At 36.6% G+C, this 10901-nt stretch overlaps 1 non-coding gene across 1 annotated transcript; it reads right to left on the bottom strand.

Annotated features, from left to right (window-relative positions):
• Positions 1–250: 250 nt before the first annotated feature.
• On the bottom strand, positions 251–357 carry LOC145055981 (small nucleolar RNA R71). Its single transcript, XR_013685523.1, has one exon. It is a non-coding gene; the product is annotated as a small nucleolar RNA R71 (small nucleolar RNA).
• Between the last annotated feature and the right edge of the window lie 10544 nt (positions 358–10901).

The following is a 10901-nucleotide window of genomic DNA, read 5'->3' on the forward strand; positions in this document are numbered from 1 at the left end:
TCAAGGATATTCCATTTTCTGGGAAGGACCATGAAGATGCCTTTAGACACATTGAAGCGGTGTTGAAAATTTCAAACCACTTCATTGTTCCAAATATTTCACAAAAACAGTGCTACTAAGGATGCTTCCAGTCAAATTTATAGGATATGCTAAATTTTGGTTAAAGTCACTTACACCTGGAACGATCACAACCTAGACCAACCTTCACAGTGCATTCACTGAATAATTCAGCCCTCCTTCGACAATAGCCACACTCAAGAAGAAAATAGAAAACTTCCAACAAAACGATAGTGAATCTTTGTATGAAGCTTAGGAGAGATACAAGGGAATGCTAATGCACTGCCCTCAACACGATCTTAATGTGTAACAAGAAATTTTGATCTTCTATGATGGGGTAAATGTGACCACAAGGAAAATCCTTGATTCTCAAGGACCCATGATGAAAACGAATCCATCTACAATCAAATAGTTAATAGAAGAGTTTATAAAGCAATCACGAGAATACCACAACCCTTGTGAAGATATTACAACAGGTAAAGTAAATGTGTAACAGTTATCATAAAACAATCCAAAAATCATCTAGTTATGGAAACATGGGTGGATGCCCTGCGATCAATTTGGGCCCTTCCCTTTTGAACTGGAAGTACCTGAAACCATAACCATAAACTTGTATACACAATGCTCAGTGAGTTCCCCAAAATATCACATACTGTACATACCATTGAGCTTATCCCTCACATTAGGCCCAGCCCGACATACCATGCAAGAGTCACAGAGACAGCTAGCATCCTTCATAACATACATTGGGCCTATCCTTCCTGATCCATGGGCCCAGCCCAACATACCATGCAAAAGTCACAAACACAACTAGCATAACAGATCCTAGTGGGACGGTATTTGTGCCTTCAACATATAGGTACAGTGAGGACACTCACCTTACAGTCAGACGAAATAACTGCTACCACATGCTACTCCAAATACCAACTCAACCGATCACCATTACAATAAATAATGACCAAAACTTACACACCAACTCAACATACCGAAAATACCCTTAGGTCAGATTAGTCAAAATTCTGGTCAAGTCGAAAGTTAAATAGTCAAAAGGTCAAAACTCATCTGAGTTGACTCGGTTAAGTACGCCCAGCATACTCAACTTGTACGCTATACGTACTCAAGATCAACAATCTGGCCTCTCATCGCGTATGCATGGTGCACGCTAATGTATGCTCAACGTACATTAACTATCTTCACTTCTTCTTTTTAAGAGCTTATTCTATTAAGTCTTTTCGACCAAAGGCTACTTTAGTCTCAAAATAACATCTTAAGTCATAAAGTGTCCAACTTTATGATTTTGCAGGGCTAAGAAGTGCTCAATACCAAAAACCCTAAGTTCTTAACTCATTAATACATCCTAGAACATGCATGGAGGAAAAATAAGGACCAAGATTACATTCTTATGGCTCTTAATAGCTTCATAATGAATAAAGTTTCCAACGTAATCCATTAGAATGGTCTAAACAACCAAGATCTAGTCTTTAATCTCAAAGGGAGCAAAAGTGCATCATATCCAACTTAATCCATTAATTCCAACTCTCAAGCCTTTAGATCTGAATCGGTATGATGTTTAGATGGATGAAGTTTTCAATTTTATCCATAACAAGGTCACAAACGTTCAAGATCAAAACTTTATGCACTAAAGTGACCAAAAGCTCATAACACCCAAGACTAGCTAGACCTATAAGATGCATCATCAAATTTCAAACTTTATACCTCTAGAAGAAATATTAATGTGAACAAAGTCTAGATCTACAAGGTCGAATGCAACCAAAACTTCTCCAATGAGCTCCTTCTTCTCCAAGATGCACCAAGAACACTCCAAAGCACTTAAAACACCTTAGTTTTGCTCATAAGACTCAAACTAGGGTTTGGGTTTCAAAGGAGGGTGTTGGAGAGGAGGAGGCTGAGAATGGAATGGGTTTGGGGAAGTTAAGGAGCTTAAATAGGGCTCAAACCATGAAAATAAGGTTTGGGCACTTATCGTGTACGCTCAGCGTACTCAGGGATACCCTAGTATGCCCAGCATTCTTCCACATACGCCCATCGTACGCGGATATACCCATAACCGTCCTAACTTCAAACGATCATAACATTTTCATTTCAACTTCGATTTCAAGAATCTTTATATCCACAAAAAGGTATTTAGTAGCTTTGCAACCCTATCTAATTACTTTTAACTTAAAACACATCGAACTAAAATCCTTAATTCATAAAATAAGTCTGAAACATCACTTTTCTCATTATACCCTTGGGATCCAAAGTACAAGCCAAACCATTGGATCACATAATCTACATTACGCACATCCAAAACGGTCTAAACTTCTCCTTCCCTAAGGCCCGAAGCCTTATGATAATTGATCTTCGAGTTACGACCCAGAAATATGGAACGACTCGAAATAGGGTGTTACAACTCTCCTCCGCTTAAATTAGATTCCATACTTGAAATCACTCCTTACTACCTTCCAGCAAATCAGATGATCTGTCAAGTTCCTCTCGAACCCTGCTTCGACGAAAAGTTGACTCATGCTTATAGCGACCTTCTAATGCTACCATCGAAACCCAATCATAGCATTACTCATACACCCTGATAGAGAATGAACTATTGATCCACTAACTTATTCAATATGGAAAAACCAACACTTTATTGTTATAAGTTCGAAACCCCCAATACTTTACCAGACCTCCACATAGGTAGAACCATTCCGAAACACATTTTTAGATTCCCCCTCTGCAATTTGAACTGAAAGACATCCTTCAGATCCTAAATTGTCCAATTGATACCCTTAGCAGGAAGAATCCTTTACCATACCTTATTGTTGAAAAGATCTTTCATAAAATAAAAAGGCGATTCCCAACGCGAGTTCCAACCCTTTGTGCTAACCTAAACATAACTCACAATTCGAAATCCAAAGACTCGCACTAGCATCTACCAAAATCTTCTGATTCCATGGTGACCTCCCACTGAACTAAGATATAAATTCCCCAATCAACCATGGAGACTGACAATCTCACGCCTGGTCCCACCACAAGGTTCCGACTAAGAGTCTAGCTGATAAGGGCTACCCAGCCTAACCATCACACTGATACAACCCACTAACCATAGAGTTATCCCATAGTAAACGTGATCTAGTACCTTTCTTAATCCAATTTCCATCGGGTCTCACCCACCCTATCCTAAGCCTACAGGACTCACCCATAGGTCTCACCTAGCCTGAACAATAGAACGGGCCTCGCCCACAGTTCTCACCCAAATGATTTTTGTTATAGGCCTAGCTTCGCCTTGGATCCACAGATCATCAACCCAAACAAAGAGTAATCCTCCGACAATACTGTCCGCCTTGACCTAGGCATGTGTTGATCTTCGTTCAACCCCAAGAACCACTCCTACCATGGCCTACCTTAATCTGGTGAATGCAATGACTACATCACATACTTACATCACTTCCCTGGCAACTTATCATCCTTGTGTATGCCACGGCTACCCCGTAGTCTTACAACACTCCCACAACTGTCTGCCAACCTTGTGAATGTTATGTTGGATTAGTTGTCTAAGTCCATAACTATAATTGGTATGTACTTGACCCGAGAGTAACATGGTCCATTTGGGTTGCCTTCACCAGAACAATCTGATAGGATGGATATTTGATTTACTAATATATTATAAGTATAATATATTAATTGAGAAATCATAATATTTAATTAGTATTGATCAATAATTAATTTGGAATTAATTTAGTAATCAAAAGAGACTAATTAAATTAACGGAGACTAATTATGTAAATCAGTGATATATATTGTTTGGGCTATTGATCCATGATGGTCTAAGTTTATGTAGGTATCCATGAAGACTTAGCCCACATGAGATATGGATCATAACCTAAGTGTATGGATTAGGGTTTACCCATGACTCTTTGAATCCTACAATATATATGTGTTATCCCTTAGCTAAAATTGGCCCTAAGAGTTCTAGGAAGAGAGATAGCCAATTTTGGAGCGTCTAGCCTCTCTCTCAAAGTCCTCCTTTGTTCATTGTGTTTGTGAACCATTTGAGGCATCACACTTGAGGTGCTAAACTCTTGAAAGGCCAAAACTACAAGCTACAATAAAGATGTATTATTCTAACTACTTTTATGATTCATGTACCAAAATTGTATGCTAGTTGTAGGCTTCATGCTTTGGAAATTTTATTGCATGTATAACTATAGAAAACTGTAACGCCCGTAGATTAGGGCTAATCAATTTAATGACAATAAGCGTCAAAAATGACTTTTTGATGGAAGATTATTTTTAAGGAATAATCTTAAATAAGTTGTAGTATATGTTACAAGGATTCCGTACATATAAAGAACACTGAAATCCGAGTTAAAACGAATAAGTTATGACCTGTCAAAGTTTCGCGACAGAACCGGCACGACACAGCGCGATGTAAAAAGTAAATTTACGTTAGAGCAATATTTAGCCTAGCGATCTAAACGAGAGTCGTAGAGTTTGTTAAACCGTGAGTGGGCATAAAAAGAATGTCCAAATCTGACTTCGTATGAGGAAGTTGTGATGTTTCTAAGTTTCGACTTAGCGGTATGCACCCCGAATACTCGATTTGAGATCGAGCGGTTTTTAGCCGAAACAATCTAAACGAGAATCAAAGATCTTGTTGATAGTAGTGCAACGGTAAAAAGACAGACGAAAACGGACGTCGGATGAAGAAGTTATGAATTTACAACGGAGTTTCTTGTCCCCGCCTACTAAAAATAAATAATAAAAATAAATTCAAAATTAGCCGACAGAGTCTAAACGAAAGTTGTAGAGCGTAGTCTCACTTACACGTGGATATAAAAAACGTCTAAACCGGAGTTCATATGAGGAAGATATGAATTTTTTAATTTTATTAAATAATTAAATTATTAAATTTAATTATAAATTTCGATATTATCCAAAGGGGGGGAGTCAGCAACCTTATCCAGGTTACGCCCAGCGTAACTAAAGATTATGCCCAACATAATTCGGGGTTTCATCCCCTATAAATAGATGTCGAGTGCAGCCAAGTTTTGGTGCTCCATTCTTCCCTTTCTCCCGCATTTTTACCTCGTTTTGCGTGCAAGAAATACCCCGAAGCCCCGGTATCATTCCTGAGACCCGAAGCAAGTCTCGAAGCCCCGAAGATCCCGAGAAGTGAAATTCCCGAGACGAAGCTCTGCCCGCGAGAAGCTTGGTTTTTGTGAAGATCTCCCGGTTTCACCGAAGAATACTACTTCTATAAGCCGTAGCGCTATCCGATCATCCTCTGATCAAGTGAGTGTATAGTTACTTTCTTCTAACACATAAATATAAAGTATTAGCTATAAAATACGTGCAATGTGTTATATATTATTTTTCTATTTGAGATGGGCTTTGAATTGATGTTTTTATTCGGGTGTTAAATGATTTAAATTGCGTTTGTATTTATATCTACAAAAATGTTGGGTAGAACATGGGTAGATGGAATAGTTGGTGACGATGCAACTCCGTGCCTACTGAGTAAGCCTTGGTGATGATGCGACTTCGTGCCTATTGAGTAAGCCTTGGTGACGATGCGACTTCATGCCTATTTGATAAACCTTGGTGACGATATGACTTTGTGCCTGTTGTGTAAAACCTGGTGACTATGAGACGTAGTGCCTATCATATGAACCCTGGTGACTATGTGACGTAGTGCCTATTGTATAAACCGTGGTAGCAAATGGACTTTGTGCCAGTTCCTTAGGTAAATCCTTAGGAATGAATGAATGAAGGATAGTTGGTTCTTAGGGTAAACCCTTGAGAAAATAAAGGAGATATGGAGATGGGTATTTGGGTTGATTGTTTGATAATTGAATATAATATATTTATTATTGTGGGTTGGAAATCCTATATGCTCACCAGGCTCCCAAGCCTGACCCACTCAGTTTTCTTTGTATTACAGGTAATGGCACAAGAGTATAAGTTGGTGGATTTGATGAGAGATTTTGGATTATAGACCAGTAGTTATAAATAACTGTTGTAAGGTCTATTTTATATTGTTTATGCTTTTGGTCTGTATCGGAACATGACATCCCGAGGTTTTATTATTTAATGAAAATACATTCTCTTTGAGAAACGTTTTGATAAATTTTATCATATTTTGTTTTGGGAACAAATTTCGAAACTCTTTTAATAAAAAGGATTTACTCTGATTTTATATATAAAAAAAAAAGCATAAACAAATCGATCTTTTCTGGCCGTGAAAATGGGGATGTCACAAAAACTTAAATCCAAAGTTATTAGGGTTGTATGTGCACCATAGGAGTGTTAAAGTACACAAAACCCAACAGTGGTATCAGAGTCATGGGTAGTTTTCTGTTATATAGTTGCATTTCGAAATTGTTCAAAGTTGAAAAACCTGAAATGCCCTTCTGCCAGGCTGAACTCGCCGAGGCCGTTGATGAACTCGAAAAGTTCATGGTGAACTCGACGAGTCCAAAGCCTAGCTCGACGAGTTGCACTGGAAGATGGCATATTTTCGGTTTTTTGGTCTATATTGGATTGGGATCACTACCACAAACTGTTTTGTATCATCAAAACTAATTTTTCTGATATGGTAGTGATTATACTCATCCAATGAAAAGATAATTGTCAAAGTTTTAAGATAATTGTTGGTTATATGATAATCAAAGTTACTTGTAAATTGTTGATATGAATTATGTGACAACCCAAAACTTTCCATTATGTTCAACCATCCACTTCAATATGAGTTAAAACTATTTCTACTAACTTTCGAACTTTTTGGAATAAGTTTGAGTGTTTTAAAGTTAGTGCTTCAGAAGATATCAGGAGAGTGGATACCCTAGGATGTATTATGTAGCAATAAGTGCCCAAAACTTCAAGATTTTTGAGTTTACGGTCCAAAATGGTATTGGGACCGTAAACCCAAAAGACTATATAAGTGAGACTTAGAAATTTTAATCACTTTTTCACAATTCTAAAGACTAAAGCCATTTCTCTCACAAGTATCATCCCGTTTTTCTTCAAGATCTTCAACTAGTAAGTGTTTCTAGCCCTATTATGTTTAGATCAAGTGTTAAACATCAAGAAATCATCAAAATACCTCAAGGACAAGATGTTCATGGCCCAAGAAGATCTTCTTGGACCGTGAACACTAAAAGTGGAGCTTAAATGTGCCCTTGGTCCCTTTAGACCTTGGAAACAAGCATACAAACAACCCTTAACATGTTTAAACCTAAAGATCATCAAGAAAACACCCAAATATCACAAAGATAATGTGTTTACGGTCCAAGAATCTCCTTGGACCGTAAACCCTAATAAGGGTGCTAAAAGTGTGCCAAAGTGCCCCTAAACTCTTGCCAAACCTTAGAAGCAAACATAGAACCTTCTTTTGATGTGTTTAGCACATGAAAACCACAAAAATACCCCATTTATATGTGTTTACGGTTTGGGGAGCTCCTAAAACCGTAAACACCTCTTAGACATGTTTTGATGCCCCAAACTCATCCATTAAGCTTAGAAACTAGCCTAGACCTTTATCTAGAAGTTTTTAGGACTTAAAAACTTCATTTGACCATAAACCATATGGGTTTACTACCGTAAACCCAAGGACATATGGTCCAAAAACCGTAAACCCTATAAAGGGGTGATATGTTGCCCTAATCACTTCCTAAGGCTAAGACTTGAAGTTAGGATGCTTCAATATGACTTCTAGGAATTCAAACCACCATATGGTCAAAGTACCATGAGTTTATGACCGTAAACTCATGGGTTTACCATCGTAAACTCAAGTGGAGTTGGTTACAAAACCATAAACACCATTTAGTGCCATTTCACTTCCCTTTGTTGAATCACATGTGATTCCAACACCTAGTCAAGGTGTTTCCTAGTCCCGGAAGGTGTTATCTTTCATATAGTTGTTTATAAACACTATATTCATGTCAATATGTGTCCTTATATATCATTTAGGACTTATTGTGTCTCAGGACTTCATTCGTGGAACTTCTCATCCGTACGTGCATACTCGTTTGAATCACCCACATCAGGTGAGTTCATACCCTGTAATGAATCTTTTAAACTATTTTAATTGTTTTAAGGTGGGGGGGGGGGGGAATACAAGTTGAACACAATGATAATTGTGTAAATTTTTGTTATAAACATCTTTCAAAATATTACTTATGTCATTTATAAGTTTTCAATACATTTCAAAACTCTTTTAAAGGTTGTGTTACTTTATAGTTGTACAAAACTCCGTTTTAAAGTATAAGCATAACTTGGTAGATAAATGAGTCTTTTTAGTATCAGTATAGTTAGAACATTGGTAAACTATTATAGGTATAGTTTAGGAGAATGCCATTCATTACTTCTAGTACAATGAAGCACACAAAGAGTCAGTTCAGTTCACAATTTTATACAAATACAATACGCTTACATAGAATACATTTACATAAATAAGATATCAATACACGATAGCAGAACATAACATAATAAGGTGCTATAGCATGGAACGTTTTCAGGATCTAACTATACAAATGAATCACTTCTACATTTATGATAGTTATATTGGGTATACATGATCATAGTAATGTGGATGTTCACGACTTGCACTCATGTAGGGGTCGCGTGAAGTTCCTCGAATCTCTTGACAAGGGAGCGTCTAGAATAGGATCTAGCCATCACATTATGCCTTAACCGTCAAATAAGGCACAATAGTACTTAAAGTAGTCACTTATTACAAATACTACAGTACTTACATTGTCATCACGACAATTACAGAAGGATATAAAATTCTAGTTACAATATTATTAATACCTTTACCATGTGTCTTATTCACATAATCGATAAGGTAAATTAGATTTAATTAATAATAGTCGTACAGTCGAGTCTTGGTAAAAGACTACTTTCAAAACAGTCGAGTCTTGGTAGAAGACTACTTTCAAAACAGTAGAAGGCTACTTTCAAAACAGTCGAGTCTTGGTAGAAGACTACTTTCAAAACAGTAGAAGGCTACTTTCAAAATAGTCGAGTCTTGGTAGAAGGCTACTTTCAAAACAGTCAAGTCTTGGTTGAAGGCTACTTTTAAAAGTTAGGACCATGATGCTAACTTTATGATTCCTTAATGTATACACTATAGGATACATATATGCTAAGTAGATTCCGACAGCTAATAGGATGTGTGCTCTTCGCTGTACATCCTGTTCCCGTTGGATGTGGGCTTACACCGAGGTCACCCAATCTATTATCTACCCGAATCTATATATATTGATGCTTAGTATACATTAAGTCCTCATAAGGGTACCAGGTATGGATCAGGTCATAGGACACAGAGTCAATGCACTGTTTTTCTAAGTACAAAACTTACGTTTCAAAGTCAGTACTTTTGGTATACAAAACTAGCGATTTCCCAGTTAAGGGCTTAATCCATTTTATTAAGCCAGTACAGTTTTAAAGACTTTAAGTGAGTAAACTCTATAACACCTTAGTTTATACACCATGTTTATATATAAAACTAATATCCGATAGATAGCTAAATGTGTGTTTTCCCCCGACGTCCTATTCCCGTTGGATGTGGGCTTAGGGCAGATTCCCCCAATTAACTATCTACCCGATATCAGATTATATATAGCAATATAAACAAAGCTATTATAAAAGTAATCACCATAGTCAATATTTTACTATAAGAAATATAGTTTTTCTTAAAAGAACTCTCCATTAGATACAAAGGAACCATTACAAATAACTCCATGAGTAACAAGTGAATACACCAAGGTTATATATGACAACGATCTAACAACCAATGGAATGTGTGCTATCCGCCTTACTTATTGTACCCCGTTGGGTTGTGAGTTGAGGGCAGATGCGCACAATCGATTGTTTATTTACTCCAAGTATATATAACTTGTACCCACTTAGTACGCATAGAAAGGCTTGTAGTGTCATTTTACTTAACTTACATAAAAGTAGGAAATATAGGATCTTCTAGAGGAACAGGCAAACTTTTCAAAACAGAACTTACAACTTACATCACTTTACATATACATTTTCAACAACACTTTACAGCTTACTCACATCACTAAAATCTTATGAACTCACCAGCTTAATTGCTGATCAACTCTTTCAAATAACTTGTATTCTCAGGAGACTATTAAACAGATGCTCGTGCTGGGACTTCAGAAGATGGAGCATTATAGCTTCAAGTCTTGTTTTGTTATTTGTTTATGACTTCTATGTTTTGTGAACACATACATTGTAAACACTTTCTTTCTAAATGACATGGTTGTTCATTACTTGCTTACCATATACATATCTCGTGATACTTGATATGACGTCCTCCACCCCCGAACGTTTCCGTCGTTCCGGTTTTGGGGTGCGACAAATTATCTTGCCTTCTGAGTTAAATTAGATCAATCCTAGTATATAATAATTCTATTTGTTGAAATTGATCTAAATTTTTTTAATGACTTCCATAACTTGTCCACAAATTATGGAACATGAAAAGTCTCATCCATTAAAATAACATTAAACTCATAAGTTATGGAATTCAAGAGTCTTGGATGGTTACAAAACTAGTCATCAAGTTGGAATCCAAAAGGTTTTGAAGAGTTTCAAAACTTGCCCTCAAGTTTTTGAATTTGAAAAGTTTAGTTAAAAGGTTTTAATTTGTAATATTGAATTCTAAAACATCTACTAATTGAAAGGTTTCAAAAGATGCATCTCTTGGATTCATAACTTAAAAATTAATTAAATAGTTTTAATTTTGAATTTTTAATAACCTAAATGTTTTAAATAGTTCAATTAAACCTTATGGACTTTATTAAGTTGATTAAAGTGTATAATTAAAAGAG

Source organism: Lactuca serriola, chromosome 5 (assembly GCF_051521515.1).
Source record: "Lactuca serriola cultivar US96UC23 chromosome 5, Lser_US96UC23_V15, whole genome shotgun sequence".
NCBI lineage: Eukaryota > Viridiplantae > Streptophyta > Magnoliopsida > Asterales > Asteraceae > Lactuca > Lactuca serriola.